Source organism: Lissotriton vulgaris, chromosome 10, assembly GCF_964263255.1.
Source record: "Lissotriton vulgaris chromosome 10, aLisVul1.2, whole genome shotgun sequence".
Lineage (NCBI taxonomy): Eukaryota > Metazoa > Chordata > Amphibia > Caudata > Salamandridae > Lissotriton > Lissotriton vulgaris.
Window position 1 is genome coordinate 36992129 of NC_141698.1, and position 18256 is coordinate 37010384.

Consider the following 18256-nt stretch of genomic DNA (forward strand, 5'->3'; position numbering starts at 1 on the left):
AATATTTTCCATCCTCCCACCTTTTTATTGCAATGTTGTCCCACCATTTATTGATCACATTTTCCCTTTCCCATCATGCATGTGGTATTCTTGCACTTTTACCCTTTCTGTAGCTGCTAGCTTTACTAAGTAATGTACACCCTATTCCCTACAGCTTCTTTAACCCATTCATAAATGTTTCCACTGGGGGAGGGGTCCAATTTTAGCTTTTTAATACGGTATTCTATGATTGAAAACCTAGGGTGAAGAGACTCGTTCCTCCCAAAGTGATTGGGTGAAAGAAATTGTTGTAAGCAAGCACTGTCCTATGAGTGCATAGTTTTTCTCTGTGAAAAAGCCAAGTGCGTATGAATCAGAGACACTCATGTGGAATGTGATTTTCTATGACTGGCCAGTGTAACACCCAGTATTCACTGCTACTATGCAGAGGAAGTGGCCTACAGACTCATTTAGACCATACTCTGATAACCTGATCTCTTATGAAAGGCTATTTGTGTTGGAGCATCTTCAGTTATATGTAAGGAGTACCGCAAAGTGATTGATTCTGCCACAGCCTCCATAACATTTGGAAGCATAGCCTTGTGATTGGTCAGGTCGAAGAGTAAGCCTTTTCACTGACCCAATCATGTTAAAAAGAGGAACGTTGAAATGAAATGTTGCAGTCCCTTAAGCATTCCATTCCTGTTCGTCACCTTCTTGGCTCCTGTGCATCCTCATCTGCACCTTCATTTTGACCCTGCATGTTCATTGCTCCTCTCTTAACAATCCTTATTTCCTGTGAATGAGTATTTTTTTTAGCAAGCCCTGCAAACGGCCACATCAGCCTACCTCTTGTTTAGGTCACTTGTGAAAATAATGGATCATTGTAAAAGTGTTTGGCCAGCATAATATAATTCAATACTGTAGCCGGAGTTGTCCACGTCAAATAGTCTGCAATTTAGCCACAATATCACCTAGCTTTTCCTTTCCCCTGTCTTAGCCTTCCCTTTTTCTTGTTTCTTCCTATTGCTCCCTCCTCCTTTTTCCATGTCTGTTCATCTTTGTTTTCCTTCCCCTTCCTCAAAACCTCTTATTTAAGGGCTTGCTCACAGACATCCTCAGCTGTCTTTTGGCACACATACCAGTTATATCCAGTGTAGATTTAGGACCTTATTACGAGTTAATGAAGTGGACTATCTGCCAAAATGTGGCTAATATCAGGGTTGCCACAATTTGAGTGATAGGGTGTTCGTGTTTGTGGGTGTTTCCTTGCATCGCGGCCGGGCTTAGCTCCGCCCCCCACCCTCACCGACCGGCCGGGCTTTGCCCCGCCGGTCCAGCGCCACAGACCACTTGCCAGACTGCAAGCCCCAGGAGCCACAGGGGCTCATTGCGCATTTCCCACGCACCAGGGGGCGCATAAAGACTCGCCTGCAGCAGAGTCCATCGGGGTTCGTGTTTGTGGGTGTTTCCTTGCATCGCGGCCGGGCTTAGCTCCGCCCCCTGCCCTCACCGACCGGCCGGGCTTTGCTCCGCCGGTCCAGCGCCACAGACCACTTGCCAGACTGCAAGCCCCAGGAGCCACAGGGACTCATTGCGCATTTCCCACGCGCCAGGAGGCGCATAAAGACTCGCCTGCACCCTCGTCCCGCGAGGACGCGCCGGGCTAAGGCCGGGACCATCTAAGGCCATCATAAGCCAGAGGAGGCCGGGTCGGGGCACCCCCCTTGTTTCTGAACCAAGTTTTGAAGAACACTGACTAAAGGTACCGCTACCCACTGACTATTCCTGGTTCATTTTACAGGTCCTTGCCAAGGGTCACTATAGTTCGGTTGCCGATACTGATTTACTTCGTACTGTTATAAGGTGTCACGCTATGTCTTGTAAGGGGGGCATTAGAAAACATTCCACCGAGGGTGACTTGCTTAGGGGAACAATGGACTATTATTTCAAGAGTGCAATACTGCCCATTGCTAGTGAATTGGAGAGAATAGAACGATCTCCAGCCATGGACAGTTCTCTCAGTATGGGTTCTCCACCACAGACTGCTGATACAGCCCCAACTATATCATTATTGGAAGAACTAAATCAAATGTGTAAATTCTCGTATGCCCCTGTTGATGTAGAAAATGTGCAAACTACCGTTCCAATCTCCCCTATAGTTATGACTAGTCCTGGGCCCAGTTGTTCTTCCCAACCAACTCAAATGCTTCAGGTTATGCCCCCCACAATACGACCAATATCAAATCCTCTACCCGCAGTCTCCACCCAGGTGCTCTCGGCCAAAAGAAAAAGAGATAAGGTTAAACAAACGGGCAGTCAGGTCAAGCAACAAAAATTAATCCGAAATCGATCAGTACATAATACCCCTAGGTCTGATATTCAGAAAGCATCTATACAGGATTCTCTACTGTCCGCGCTCGAAAATATGATGAAATCAATGATATCCCCGTTGATCGATAAAATGACTAGCTTAGGGGACAGGCTCACGGGTGTCGAAGAAGCAATAAAGGCTAACTAGCTACTTACAAAAACTATGGGAGGATCCGTACAACTACAGCGTCCAGCCCCCATAGAAACGCCTAACCCCATAACACAAAACAAAACCACCTGTAACCAATTAGCTGCCCCACACATGGAAACCTTAAAAATCTCAAAAGCCGCCATAATATCACAGAGTTCTTACCCCAGGGTTGGGCAGAATAAAGAAATGCCATCTCAAAAAAGAATAGCGGCTAGTCATGAAACTATACCACGTAAAACTAACCATCTACATTTGCCACCAGAGGCAGCTCCTATCGTGTGTGTCCTCGCAGGAATACCAGAACTCCCAAAGGGGAAACACGAAAGACAGCAGGACTTAAGGAACAAGGTAGTGTTCTGGCTAACTAAAAATAGACCTTTGCCCCCCGATATAGATGGAACTATACTAAGCGTCAGAAGGGTGGGCTGGTTAGGACCTCTCCCAAAAAATACTGTGGGCGATTTGTTACTCGTAAAATTTAGTAACAATTATGTTGTCCCATACCTCAAATCTTGGCAGTCACAAATAGGTGATGGACCGATATCTATTTGGAGTCTAAGTGATTTTTACCCTAGAACATTATATGTCCCGTCGCATCGCCAAGTAACATAGAGTAATTTCTGGACGGCGAGAAGTGGTCTTGTACTGAGTGGTTCCCTCCCCCCTGCTTTTAATTGATCTGTTCACTCTTCTTGTTGCCCAGTGATTAGCTGATTTCTTCTACTGATTTAATCTTTTCTTAACGGATGCTAATTTTTGTGAAATGAAATGTATTGGTGTATATTAATGTGTTGTTGTTGCTTTTATGATTTTTTGATACTGATATCGAATAAAGCTAATCGAATTGAATCGAGTGATAGGGGGACAGCAAGGCACTTTTAATATGGTGGCACTTTTTGGCAATGTCCAACATCCGTCCAAATCTAAATAAGCCCATTTGAGTGGCTTGTGTCTGCCCGTTGGTCAATGGATTTCTTGTTGGTCTCTGAACCATGCTGTCAATTGGATGGCTTTTCTTTCTATTTTTGTTTTTATCTTTCCCAATGTGCATTTCTGTTAAGCGGTGTTTTTTGATTGGGTGAGTATATTTTTCCACTCATGATGTCATGTTGCAGTGTTTTGACTGGCATGAGCAATTCCTTGAGGCTCAGTCTGGGCTACCTCACGGCGGTTGAACAGGGAGGGGATTTGTGCCTTTCTGAATTCTTTTACTCCGGAGTAGTGGCCTCATGCTCTATGTGCTAAGGAGGCCCAGGATGTTCTGTGCGGAGGTGAGGAAAGCAGTGGTTATGCATGCAGCTCTGCTGCATTCCTACACCAGCATCACTCCACATCACAATGGCTTTTATTGTTCACAACTCTCCTGGGTTTAATATGGCCCATCGCACATGGCAGAGGAAGTTGGTCACTAGCCACGAATCAGACAAAACAGGTTAGACCAAGACTCTGGAAAAGGTTTGTCTGCTTCTCCCCTGTCATCTTCCATGTTACCCTCATCTAACTCTCAAGAATGGGAGTGAGCAATCCTTTTACTCTAACCAAATCAAAATGGCTGACATTGTCGTCTAGTTTTGTAAACTTTATGAATCCAAGATGGATTCCAGATTATTTCCTGTTGCGTTCATTGCCACTTTTATTCTGTCCCTTATTTATTTTTTTCTCCTTGTCGTTTCTTCAGTTGATCTTGGAATATTTTGCTTGTTCCTTCTTTACTCTGTTTAGAGTAGTTTAATACCATGCCATTTTTTCTACTCCCCTACAATCAAGGTTTTTCAGTCCGTTCCTTGGATGCTCTTTCTGTCATTGACTTTTCCTCCTACAAGGTATAGCAATAGAAGATTGTATGGGCACATCAGAAGAAGATATATTAAAAGTTGGCTGCCGTGCAATCACGTGCATGCTCAACGGTCGTCTGGCTAAAGAAACATTGGCAAAGCCAATAGGTTGTCATTGATTGTTTGTGGCAATGAGTGTCATTTGTCAGTCATGTAAATGATTATTACAGAGCACCATTTCTCCAGTATTGGGGTGTCTTTCATAGATTCACATGCTTGAATATTCCCCGTCGTCGAAGTGGGGGTCCCACAGTAAATATTATAGCAATAAGATGCTAATAACATAAGTATGTAAAAGCATAACACATAGAAATACACAGTAGAAATGCATAGAAATACCAAGACATAATTCCTACATAGGAATACATGGTAGAGAGAAAAACCACTTGCAACATATCCTTGTCATGTTAGTCCAACCAACAGCCAATCAGGCGCAAGCACCCCTCCAGAACCTTCTCCTCAGAGCTCAGTCCCTCAGATTTTCTACCGCACGTCGTGTGAATGGAGTCTCCCTGAGCTCTGCTCAGTTTTTGTCAACTTTTCCTCTAGATTCCAGTGTTTGACATGTCTTCTAGTAAGAAGTCTTTATTTAGACCCTGTTCTTCCTGTGGTAAGCTGCGCTTATACTCTGAAGATCCCCACAGCAAGTGTATATATATAGTGTCTTTACACGGACCATGAGGTGAGGAAATATAAATTTTGCAGGACCTTTTCTACTAAGACCCTTAAAGACAGGGAAGGTCGTCTTCTCTTCTGGTTACAGAGACTTAAGGACAAGGATATCCCACTTTCTGAAGCAGACAGCCTTATGTCTGGTACTTCTAAAGCAGCCAGTAAGCGTAGCAGTGTGCAGGATTTGCCTTCTCCCTTTTTAAAGAAAAAGAAACTCTTTCTTTGGCTCCTGCGGTGTCTTCACCTCCTCCTGCTTCGTCCACGAGATATGACTCTCAGGTGTCTTCTGCTTCTTCCAGTCATGTTTCCACAAAGAAACATGTTAAATCGTCGACTGGAGCGTCGACGATTGCCCCGACGGCGAGATCAGCCGTCTCCGGCTCGTCGACGGCAACTGTGTCGACGAAGGTATCTATGGGCACTAGACCGGTCTCGTCGACGATTCCTATCCTCTCGTCGACGAAAAAGAAACAAAAAATTCACTCGTCGTCGTCGACTGCATCTTCATCGACGAGAGCTGTTAAATCTTCGTCGTCGATCCCGTTGACGAGTGCTTCGTCGACGTTTGCATCTTCATCATTGTCGACGGCCACTTCGTCGTTGACGTTGAAGACCTAGTCGCCGCCAGACCCGTCGACCACAGCGCCGTCGACGACGGAATCCTCATCTGCCTCTACGTCGACGCTTCTGCCGTCATCATCAGCTAAGTCGAGGACGACTTCGTCGACGGTGACTACCTCCTCTTTTGCATCGTTGCCATTGCTGCCACTTCCAACGTCCGGTCTGATCTTTCCAACGCCGTCCCACTACACCGACGTCGCCAGGTTCTGGTAGACCAGTTGTCTATTCAAGACGACAAGCAGCCACCTTCGCCATTGTTTGCTACTGGCTCTGAAGAGGACTCTGGTTCAGAAGAGGAAGACGGTGGCCCTTTTGGGGCAGCACACAGTCCTTCGGAATTAGTTATTAACTGCCAAGACTATGGTGAGGAACCTGAAGGAAATTATTTTCAGGATGAAGAACAGGTGGTGCACGTTCCAAGAGCGACACTGCCTCTGTCTCTCTTTTCAAACCTACAATATATGTTGGAGGATTATAACAGGCGATTTCCCCATCCAATCAGGGTTCGCCAGTACCAGCAGCACCTGTGCCTGTAGTACCTCCTCCTGTAGATCCGCTACCACCACCTTCTGCACCATCCCCGCAAATCCAGACATAAGTTCGGATACACACTAATGTCTATGCCGATGATGAGGATGACGTTCGCCCTGATCGTGAAGAGGGTGAAGTCCAGGATGATGACAACGACGACAACACAATTGCCGATTGGGACGACTACCAAATCCAGAGGCCGTCCCCTCCTCCAGTGGCACCTGGGGATTCCCCACCAGTGGACATTGCCAGCTTCCATCAGTTAATGGACAGAGCGGCTCAACCGTTTAAACTGCCAAGAGTCCAAAGAGAAGAGGACTGTTTTCTGTATGACTTTAAGAATCAGCCATTTAAGCAGGTCCATGCAGTCCCCATTATTGATTTCATATGGAACGAAGGGTTGAAACTTTTGCAGACACCAAATACCATCCCTGCACAAATGCCTCGCCTAGAAAAGAAATATAAGGCACCCATTGGTTCCCCTGCGGGCCTGATCTCGCAGCCGAAGCCTGATTCGGCGGTCACTCAAGCTGCTCAGCGACGCTCAAGGAACCCAGCATCACCTATTACAGCTCCGCCAGATCGGGAGGTTTGTCGCCTAGATGCCATTGGGCGGACATTTTCATCAATGGCCTCTACCACGGTGAGAGCAGCGAATGCTTTAGCTATTCTAGGGCGATACGATCGTCAGATGTGGTCTGACATGGCTGCCCTTGTAGCCCTCATCCCGGAGCCCTCCAGGGCTGAAGCCTTAAATTTTTCAGGACGGAGAGTGAGCAGCTGAGGAGATCATAGACTACTCAGTAGACATCGCATCAACGGGTTTCCTACAGCTTGCAGGGGCAGCTGTGTTGCGGCGACAGGGATGGCTCCGCTCCACTTCATTTCGTCAAGAGGTACAGGCAAAGATCCTTGATATGCCGTACGATGGAGAGACACTCTTTGGAGCACATGTTGATGAGGCTCTCCAAGCTATTAAAAAGACACAGACACTGTTCGCTCTTTAGGGACCTCACAGTTCCGAAAACAACCTTTTCGTGGCGCACGTGGATGCGGCACCAACTACAATTTTTGTGGAGGATCTCGTCAAACATACTTCTATAACCAAGGCAATCAGCGCTACTCTTCCCAGCAGCAGCAGTCCTCCAAATCCTATCGAGGAAAGTCTGGATATAGAGGATCTACCTCTAAACTACAATGACTTGCCTTTCCCCCCAAAAGTTGGATGTCGAATCTCCCTGTTCTTTTCTCAATGGTCCTCCATCACCTCAGACCGTTGGGTTCTGGACATTGTAGCGAAGGACCATGCTTTGGAGTTCAAGATTCCTCCTCCCACTCCTCCATCCGGCGCGCCTCCATCCCAACTCAAGGAGTTGTTCCAACAAATTCGGATTATGATTACGATGGGCCCTATCGAAGTGGTTCCAAAGTCTCAAAGAGGAAGGTGATTCTATTCCTGTTTTTTCCTTATCCTCAAGAAATCAGGAGACTGGCGTCCGATTCTGGACTCACGAGCGCTGAACAAATATCTCAAATCCCAATCCTTTCGTATGCTCACGCTCATGGATTCAAGTCGAAGAAGACGCTTAGACTCCGACGCGCAGCGAGGCAAACTATGTCGAAGCCAGCGCCCGACCCGGTGAATATCTTTGATGAAGAAGACGATGAGGTCGTCGACGTAGAGGATCCAGAATAGCAGTCGGATCCCGGTTCGGAGCATGGCACCGACTATTATGAAGAGGACGAAGACAACGTCTAATTTGAAAACATCGTCGAGGTAAGGGACGGCGTATCCCCCATCGGAGCCGTTGATGTCAACTCGAGCGATGAAACAGGCCCAACAGTGGGTACTGGGCCCGAAACAGACACTCACAGACTTTCAGAGGCTCAGGTCGAGGCATCGCCAGAAGGCCTTAGCCAAGATCGTGAAGAACATTCTATAGCCCCGCGTCAAGGCCCGGCTAAGAAAACATTACATGAGCCATCGGTTCCAATACTCAAAACGAAACCGAAAGCTATCGAGCCCATAACGAAACCGAAAGGGCTGAAAACAGTCATCGGGTCGAAAGCCTCGAACCCATCGGAGTCGATGAAGAAATCAGGTGTCGACGACCCTGCAGAGTCTAAAGTAAAGAGTGTTGAATCGAAGATCGGGGCGCTAAAGTCCGCCAATAAAACCAAGCACTTCGAACCGAAGAAGTCGACGACGACGGACAGCGACATATACAAGGGACTCGAGTCTCGGAAGGGTCTCGATCCGAAGCATCAGGTCGACCGACCCCAGCTTGTCAAAGGCCTCGAGTCGAAAGCCAAAAGTGCTTTGAAGGACCACGTCGAGTCGAGGCAGAAGAGCGTGCCTCCGACGCCACAAGCACCGAAGTCGGTGCACGCCCAAAAAACTACTGGTGAAAGGGCAAAGTCGGTCGGGCCTACATCGACGCCGGCCATGATGATGCACTGGGCCAGGGTCAGACTAATTTGCATATAGCCAAGTTCTGAGCTGGGATGGTGCAGTGAGCTAAAAAACGGTGATGGATCAAGCCCTGATCTTTGGACTGGGTAAGAGTTGTCTGCTTAATTCAGACACTCTGTTCATCACCACCCCCCTTTTCTGAATCTTAATTGAAAGGGCAGCACTAAATCATGATGTGGACATCCATGCTGACCCAGTTGAAGAGGACTTCCTGTTTGACACTTTCTCCACTTCAGAGAAATCGGTTAAAACTTTGCCAATGCTAAAAGGTGTCCTTAAACACGCAGGGGACATCTTCAAGGAAACCACTAGAGCAAGGGTTATTAACCCCAGGATTGAAAGGAAATACAGACCGGCGCCTGTGGACCCTACATATATTAGGGGTCAGCTGCCGTTAGACTCCTTGGTGGTCTCAAATGCTCGTAAGTGCGCCAACTCACAAAATACGGGTGATGCTCCTCCTCCAGACAAAGAATCTAAAGTACTAGAAGCTTCTGGGAAAAGGGTGGCTAATATCTGGAGGATTTCTAATACACAGGCCCTATTAGCCAGATACGATAGGGCGCATTATGACACTCTAGAGCAACTGCTACAACATTTGCCTGAGGCCTACAAGGAGGGAGCAGAGATGCTAATACCGGAGAGTAAACTCATTACCAACGCATCCATTAATTGTGCGCTGGACGCAGCCGACACTGCAGCCAGGGCCATCAACACAAGGGTCATGCTCAGGAGGCATGCTTGGTTGCGCATCTCTGGATTCAAACCTGAGATCCAGACCACATTACTAAACCAGCCTGTGAACCCAGATTTTCTTTTTGGTCCTGATGTGGCACAATCTTAGAAAAGATTAAAAAAGACACAGACACGGCCAAATCCATGGGTGCCTTGCAGTCCCAACAATTTAGAGGAGGTTACTTTCGTCGCTCCAGTAACAGAGGAGCTACACGAGGCCAGGTATCGCAACAGATCCCATACAATAAAGGGAGCACGCAAACCACCTACAATAAAAATAATAGAGGTGGATACCGTGGCAACAGCAGCAAAGGCAGAGGACGGGGGAATAACAACATTAGATCCTCCGCCAATACTAAACAGTGACGCCTTGTCACTGCCCCTGGACCATGTAACACCGGTCGGGGGAGATTATAACAGTTCCTGCCAGTCTGGGAGAGCATTACCACAGACAGGTGGGTGAGACAACTTCTTCAGTACGGCTATAGTCTAGAGCTAACCTTCACTCCACCCAACATACCCCCAAGACACCGTCCTATGTCAGCAGAGCACATAGACTTATTGCAGCAGGAAGTCATCAGCATGCTGCAAAAAGGGGCCATAGAACTCGTCCCTATACAGGAACAAGGTACAGGGTATACTTGCTGTATTTCTTAATCCCCAAAAAGGACGGGTCTCCAAGGCCAATACTGGACCTCAGGCCCCTGAACCAATACATCTTGTCAGAACATTTTCACATGCTCACTTTACAGCAGGTTCTACCATTGCTGAGTCAGGGAGATTTCCTTGCAACGCTAGACCTTAAAGACGTGTACTTCCACATACCAATACATCCTGCACACAGGAAGTATCTCAGGTTCACCATACAAAACAAGCACTACCAATTCAAGGTCCTACCTTTCGGGGTGACAACAGCCCCCAGGATGTTTACCAAGTGCTTAGCCACAGTCGCGGCACACCTGAGGAGAAACCATGTCCACGTCTACCCCTATCTGGACGACTGGCTCATCCAGGCAAAGTCAGTCCAGCAATGTGCCAGCCACATGTCGCGCACTATTCACCTCCTACACAGCCTAGGATTCTCATTAAACTATGCAAAGTCTCATCTCCAACCCGCTCACGTACAACAGTACCTAGGAGCGACGATAGACACTCTGGTAGCAAAAGCACAGCTAAACTCAGGAAGAATCAGCGGTATTCAGTTGCTGATTCAGAAATTCAGACCCCAACACTCGCTCCCAGCACGGATGTTTATGCAGTTGATTGGCATGATGGCCTCCTGCATCTTCATAGTCCCTCACGCGAGGCTACACATGCGTCTGCTTCAGGAATGCTTAGCACGGCAGTGGAACCATGCTCAAAGACAGTTGAAAGACCTAGTGTTGGTGACCAGTCGTGCATACCACTCTCTGCATTGGTGGAACCCTCAAAACCTTTGCAGGGGAAGACCGTTCCAAGAGCCTGTACCACAAATAGTGCTGACAACGGACGCATCTCTCCTGGGCTGGGGAGCGCATGTCCTCCATTACACAGTGCAGGGACTATGGACGACACAGCAAAGGAAGATGCACATCAGCCTGCTGGAACTGATGGCGATCTTCATGGCAATGAAGGCCTTCAAAGTACATCTGTGCAACAAAGTCGTGTTGATCCGGACGGACAACATAACTGCCATGTACTACATACAGAAGCAGGGAGGGACCCACTCTCCACAGTTGTCACATCTCGCGCAAAGCATGTGGAAGTGGGCCATTCAGAGGAACATCTTCCTCATGGCGGAACACCTCCCGGGCAGGGACAACCAGATGGCGGATCTGCTCAGCAGACACAGCCACCAGATGCACGAGTGGGCGATACATCCCTCAGTGCTGCAACCGTACTTCCAGCAGTGGGGTCACCCAGAAATAGACCTGTTCGCCACAAGGGAAAACGCAAAATGCCAAAGCTTTGCCGCCAGGTTTCCACATCCGCAGTCTCAGGGCAATGCGATATGGATGAACTGGTCAGGCAGGTTTGTGTACGCTTTTCCCCCAGCCCCGCTCATACCACTAGTGGCACGCAAACTGCGACAACTCTCCATGACACTCATCCTAATTGCTCCAACGTGGGCGAGGCAACCGTGGTACACCACTTTCCTAGAACTTTCAGTGGTGCCTCATCAAAGGCTGCGATTAACACCCAGTCTTTTAACGCAGCGCCATGGAGACATTCAGCCCCCAGATCCGCAACAGTTGAACCTTGCGATCTGGCTCCTGAAGTCATAGAGTTTGGTTACCTGAACTTGCCTCCTGACTGTATGGACATTATCAAAGAGGCAAGAAGACCTACGACCAGAGCTTGCTATGCGGCGAAGTGGAAGCGATTTGTCATCTATTGTACCAATAATGACATAAACCCGCTAGATGCATCTACTCAAAACATCATATGTTACCTGTTACATTTACATAGATGCAATCTGGCCTATAGCTCCATACGTATACATTTAGCTGCGGTGGCAGCTTATCTTCAGAACAGGCAACACCTTTCACTCTTCATAGTACCTGCTATTAAAGCTTTTATCGAGGGACTCAAATGAGTGATTCTTCCAAGACACCCTCCTTCACCTGTCTGGAACTTGAACGTGGTTCTAACCAGACTGATGGGACCACCTTTTGAACCTCTACACTCGTGTGAGATACAGTTCCTAACGTGGAAAGTGGCTTTCCTAGTGGCGATTACATCACTTAGAAGGGTTAGTGAGCTACAAGCCCTAACTATTCAGGAGCCATTCATACAAATTCATGCAAATAGAGTAGTACTGCGTACAAACCCTAAATTTATGCCAAAGGTGGTATCCCAATTTCACATCAATCAAACTATCGAACTGCCAGTGTTCTTCCCAAATCCAGATTCAGTGGTAGAAAGAGCTCTACATACCCTGGACGTTAAAAGAGCTCTTTGTACTATATAGACAGGACAAAACCTTTCAGAAAAACTAAACAACTGTTTGTTGCCTTTTCACCACAGCACAAAGGCAACTCCGTTTCCAAATTTGGTATAGCCAGATGGATTGTTATCTGTATACAAATTTGTTATCAGAAAGCTAAACGCACATTAACAGTTCCCCCAAGAGCGCATTCCACACGCAAGTTAGGGGCATCCATGGCTTTCCTGGGAAACATTCCTCTAGAAGACATATGTAGAGGAGCCACATGGACTACCATATATACATTTACCAAACACTACTGCGTAGATGTACACTCCAAACAGCAAGCAGCTGTAGGACAGGCTGTACTCCGGACTCTTTTTCAGGCTGCTGCTGCTGGCATGGGCAACCACCGCTAGGGGGGAGACTGCTATACATTCTATGCACAGATATGAATTCAGCAGCCCACATGCCTCAAACGGAATATGCTACTTACCAGTATGCATCTGTTCTTGGCATGTAGGGCTGCTGACATTCATATCGCCCTCCCTCCTCCCCGGTGCCTGTCGCAGCTGTAGCACTCAGAATTATTCTTAGCATGGACATCACTTATTGTATCATACTCCATTCCTGCCACAATGGCGAAAAACAATCTGAGGATGGAAAGGATGCCCATGCGCACTGTAGTCAAGACTCTTCCAGGACAACAATGTGCAATCATCCGGACCCACACTAGGCGGCGATCTATGCACAGATATGAATGTCAGCAGCCCTACATGCCAAGAACAGATGCACACTGGTAAGTAGCATATTCCTTACTTGGGCTGAAGGTTTGGCGCTGCAACGTAGATGGAGGTGGTAGTTGTATTACACAACATAGTCCGCTTTTGCAAGGGGGGCACTAATATGGATTAGAGCAGGGATCCCATTCCAGCTGACGCGACAATTGGTAGACACTGAAGGGAGGTTTGTGGTGGTAGCAGGATGCCTCATTGGGACGCTTTGCAGTGTGTATGCACCCAATGTGGATCAGGCGGCCTTTTTTACACATCTGGAGGGGAGGTTGGCATCATACCTGACGGGTTCGGTACTCCTGGGGGGTGATTTCAATTCTATAGCGGACACTGGCATGGATAGGTCTCATCCACCGTTGTCTTAAACCCCAATACATAGACTTGCTAGGGTCAGAAGGGATAGGCAGGAAAGGTGGGGGCTCATAGATATGTGGCGCATGCAGCATCCGGGGGAATGTGATCACTCTTACTTTTCTGCACTGCATGAACTACATGTGCATCTAGACGCAATATTATGCTCCTCTGATATACACGCTCTGGTGGCTCACATTGAATATCTAGCACAGACACTGTCGGACCATAACCCAATTTTGGTGAGGATGCAGTGGATCCCAGAGTGGCCGGCGATCTCGACCTGGAGGTTCTGACCAGAGGCAATGGAAGATGGTTTTCCGGGAAGAGGTCGGGACCGGAATTGAGCAATATTTTCTTGATAATGAAGGCACAGCGTTAACGACGGCAATGGAATGGGATGCTTTTAAAGTGGTGGTAAGGGGGCGGGGGCTCTGCATCACTAAACTGGTGGGAGTGCGTAAGTCATTGATGCGGGATGTAAAAGTGGCAGAACACCACCTGAGGACTGCGGAGAGAGCCCAACCTGAGAATCCAGCTGGGCAGGGCGAAGTCTCGGACGCAAGGGAGTCTATGGTGGTACAAATAGAGAGGTTGCTCTGCTTAGACCATAAGAACTATCTGACACGCGCACATGCAGAGTGCGACAAGGCAAGCACGCTGCTTGCATGGCTGGCTAACCTGGCCCCCGGGACACCTCCATACTAAACTTGAATTCCCCCACGGGTACCCCGGTTTATACCCAAAGGTGGATCAATGGGCTGTTTTTGGAATATTACAAGGAATTGTACCAGAGCAAATTGTGGGTTACGGAGGACGTTTTAGGGGGTTTACTGGACGAGGTCGCCCTTCCACGGCTAGAAGAGGCACAGGCGGACCAGCTAGGACAGGAGATTACGCTTGGGAAAATTAGGAGTGCAGTTTAGCACATGGCTCATAACAAAACCCCGGTGTTGATGGGCTGCCCATAGAGTTCTACTCTGTTTACATTGATATCTTGGCCCCTAGGCTGTTGGCGGTTGGCGGTTTTCAGAGAGTCGAGGGAAGCTGGAATGTGACCGGCCTCCACCCGAGAGGCTATCATTATTCCGCTACTGAAACCTGGGAAGGAAGCCATTGATAGGACCGCTTGCCGCCTTTATCCATGCTTAGAGCTGACTATAACATTTTGAGCCGAATCCTCCCATATATGGTACAGTTGGTCCATTGCGATCAAGCATGATTTATACTGACCCGAACACGGCCATGAATGTGAGACGCTTACTTCACATACTGGGGGAGGATCATAGTACGGCTGCAGCCGTCTTGTCAGTGGATATAGAGAAGGAGTTTGACAGCCTGGATTGGCCCTATCTGTTTACAGTGCTGCGGAGGTTTGGGCTCGGGGATGGTTTTGCGGGGTGGATGGAGATCCTTTATAACTCAGCGACGGCTCGGGTCTGGAAAGGTATTACAATTTCCTCTTCTTGTTCGGTGGGGCAAGGGACACGACCAGGATGGCTGCTCTCACCTTTGTTGTTCACACTGGCTATTGAGCCGTTGGCTGCGCACGCCCGGTCGGGATGACATTATCTTGGAATAGACCTAAGGGGTGAAGAGCAGTATATCTCACTTTATGCCAATGACTTACTTATGTATCTGGCTAACACGGAGGAAGCTCAGGATAGAGCGGCGATGTTGCTCTCTGAGTTTGGAAGGGTGTCGGGTCTAGGGGTGAGTTGAACGAAGACTTGTTTGTTCCCAGTGACTCCGTCGAGGGCTGGCCTGGCACAAGTCATGGGCATCAGGTGGGAGCCCCGCTGTTTGCACTATCTTGGAACTAACATCTATCATGCCTCCGATGATTTGCTGGAAGGGAACATAGGCAGAGCCGTGTGGGGGCTTAAGGGTAGTGTAGCATTTTGGAGTACTTTGCCGCTGTCGGTGGCCGGCGAGGTAGCTCTGTTAAAGATGGTGGGGCTCCCCCGATTGTTATATTATTTCAGAACGCTACAGATCTGGATACCGGGATCCGTCTTCAGACAGCTCCGTTCACTGGTTGGGGGGTTTTTGTGGGGGGAACGGAAGGAGGAGGGTAGCGTTGAATGCAATGTGTCCGAGGGCCAAGGGGGGGGACTGGCCGTGCCAGATTTTGAGCTCTATTATTTGGCGGCTCAACCGCAATGGCTTACCCAAGCGGTGGGGCTCGAATTTCGGGGCCCGGATGGCCCAGTGGGACGGTGGCTACCACGTCATGTATTGTCCTTTATAGTACTCCAACAGCGGATGTGCCTGGGGGCGCTCACTAGTGTGTCTCTGCTGGAAGAGGAGTCAGCACAGAGCTAGAATCTCCCTTCCATATCCCCTGAACATCCCTTTGGGTATGTGTAGAGTTTTACCGCATGGAGGCGATTGGACCGCACTGTCTGATTGGGAAACCCTGGGAGTGGAAGTGTTGGGGGATTTGTATGAAGACGGGCCCTGTTGCCTTACCATATGCTGCAGGATAGATACAGTCTTCCCCGCGGAGATTACCTGTTGCATTCTACCCTCATAACAGAAATACAGAAACATTGGAAGGAAGGACTATTAGAACCAAGGACGGCCATGGCATACCAGTATATAGTGATGGCAGCAGGGACTTTCAAGGCAGTTAACATGCTTAAACAGACGGTTGGCGGGAGAGGGCATAGAACCACTGGGGACTTGAGACGGAAGTGGGAAGGGGACATTGGCAGGGAGATACTGGAGACAACAAGGGCTCAATTAGTGAGGAGAGCATGGAAAAGTACTAGGAATGCCAGGTTTCAGTTGGTACACTTTTATATATTTCACAGGGCACATCTTACCCCGGCAAAGATAAACAAGCCCGCGGTGCACATTAGGGGACGCGGAGTTCCGTCATATGATGTGGGACTGTCCTAGGCTGGGTACATTTTGGGAGGAGGTAGTATGCCTGCTTTGCGATATCACGGAGCGAAGCATTGAGCTGGACATTAGCACCTGCTTGTTGCATTGGTCCCCACACACCCCAAGACGAAGGTAACTAGCAAGTTTCTGGACCTGGGATTGTTGCTAGCAAGGAGGGGCATTACAGGGCACTGGAAGATGAGGGGAGGGCCTAGCTTTAGGAGATGGAAGACAGAACTAACAAAATGGGGGACAAGTGAAAGTATGGTCCGACACCAACAGGTCAAACAGATGGCTAATGACAAGGCGCTAGAGTCCGCAAGGGCGTGTGAGGTTTTATTTCGGTCCCTGTAATCACCAGAGGGGGTTTCCGATGCCAACTCAGCCTTGAGTGCACCAGTAGGCTCACCTTGAAGCATGCCCCTGTGCACAAACATGATGTGTGGTTATTCAAATAGAGGGAATAGAGAATGGGACGTACCGTAATAAAGGTGACATGCTCATTGTTGCTAAGCAAGTTGTTGCTCTAATTTGTATTGACAGCAGATCGTAAGGACACACCGGTAGCAGTGGGGGTGGGAGGTTAACTTGTTATTGTTTTCGTTGTTCAATATGCAAGAAATGCATACCCATTATTAAAACTGTTCCACAGATGGCTGACAGTAAACTGCAAGATGCAATCAAATAAGTATATTGAGAAATGTGCTTTAGAAATTATGCAGGTATTGCTAGATTATGTAGCGAAACAATACTGTACCAAACCTGATAAATGGGATTTTGCGGATTAAGAAAATGGGGGATCGGTAAAGATGTATAATTTGTTTGTTGATATGTGGGATAAAATCAATAAAAAATATAAAAATAAAAAAAGAGAAGGAGCCTGAGGCCTTGGCTGTAGGAGCATGCGATCGCTGAATTGAATGGCATGTGGGACTTGTTGCGCAAAGGATGTGTGTTTGGTAAACCATACCCCACAACCAAGGATCCATTTTTGAGGTCCACATGAGGAATGTGAAGTGGACAAGGTGCACAAGGCAACAGTGGAAATAATTGCTGAGACGATCGTGTTGGATCTCCGAGTAAAAAGAGTGTTGTGTGGCAGTGTGGAACGTGGCAAATGATTTGCTAACCAGAGGTCAGATCACTCTTCTTCGAATGAGTGACACCAAGAGTAGAGTCACCACACTTCTGACTCATGTTTAACAAAATGGAGCTCATGGCGAATTATACAGAGGCATTTGAATCTTAGGTCAAAATGACAAATGTTATGTTATGTGTATTTGGAAAGGACACAATCACCCTCGAGGGTATCCTGGCACTGAGCTGCTGTGTGTGTGTTCGCTTAGCCCTGGCTGTGGTATGTTGGTTAAATGAAAAGCCAGGTATTCAGCTTCTTGTGGAAGAGGAAGAGGCTCTGATGTAGAATCTGGAGACCGTCCATTCCTTAGGAGCAATGAGAGAAAGTCTGTCCTGATGTGCATATGTGTATCCGTGGGATATGTGTGAGTAGTAGTTCTTCGGAGTGGAGGTGTGTGGGTGGTTGGTGGGGTCTCAGTTGTGTAATGCCTTGAATGTGTGATAGAAGTTTGAACTCAGCGCGTTTGTGTACCAGGGGACAGTGTCGTTCCATGAGCTGTGTTGTGATGCGAGTTCTGTGTCGTAGGTTGAGGATGACCGGCTGAGTTCTCTCGTCGGAGATTTCCATGTTTAATCCTAAGCAATGAATAGTCCCGCCCATGTGCGGGGACCCTGGAGCACTTTATACAAATATGTTCTGAAGTGAAGAAGTTCGCCTGTCTTCAGGAAGGCCTTGAAAAGTCACTTAAGAAAAAGAAGGCAATAGAGGTCAGAGTTGATCATCTTGTAATGTCAAAAGAAGAGACTGTGAGAATATATACTCTCAGAATATATATTGTTTGTATTAGCATAGAAAATGAATCTTCACAA

At 47.9% G+C, this 18256-nt stretch overlaps 1 protein-coding gene across 23 annotated transcripts in view; it reads left to right on the plus strand.

The window, feature by feature from the left end:
* LOC147684447 (uncharacterized) overlaps nucleotides 1-18256 on the plus strand; it is a 1151265-nt gene that overhangs the window by 502590 nt on the left and 630419 nt on the right. The window lies entirely within an intron of this gene.